Genomic DNA, 612 nt, shown 5'->3' with positions numbered 1-612 from the left:
AGACTTAGTCAAACGGTCCACAATGACCCAAATGGCATCCTTGAACCGAGACACTGGCAACCCTACCACAAAATCCATCGTGATCATGTCCCATTTCCACTCTGGAATAGGGAGACTCTGCAATAATCCACTCGGCACCTGATGCTCAGCCTTCACTAGCTGACATACATCAAACTCAGAGACCCATTTAGCCACATCCCTCTTCATCCCGACCCAATGATAATACCGCTTCAGATCTCGGTACATCTTGGTCGCTTCTGAATGAATAGAGAACCTACTCGCATGAGCCTCACTCAAGATCTCACGTCTCAACTCCTCATCCTTGGGCAAACAAACTCGCCCATGCACAAGGATAGTCCCATTGGCTGCAACCTGATACTCTGACTCAGTATCCTTAGAAGTATTAACCAGCCCTGCATCCTTCTCCTGAGCCGCTCGAACTCTGGTCAGAAGGTCTGCTCGGTTAGCTGCTTCTAACCCTAATGGCTCCTGAGAAATAGCACACAACCGCAAGGTGCTAAGTTCTTCCACCAAGGTCTCCATGTCCTGCCCTCGAGCTGAAGCCGCTCGCTTCCTGCTCAGAGCATCTGCAACCAGATTAGCCTTACCAGG

Source organism: Capsella rubella, unplaced genomic scaffold, assembly GCF_000375325.1.
Source record: "Capsella rubella cultivar Monte Gargano unplaced genomic scaffold, Caprub1_0 scaffold_6, whole genome shotgun sequence".
NCBI classification, from domain to species: domain Eukaryota; kingdom Viridiplantae; phylum Streptophyta; class Magnoliopsida; order Brassicales; family Brassicaceae; genus Capsella; species Capsella rubella.
Note: the sequence above shows the minus strand (reverse complement) of the source record.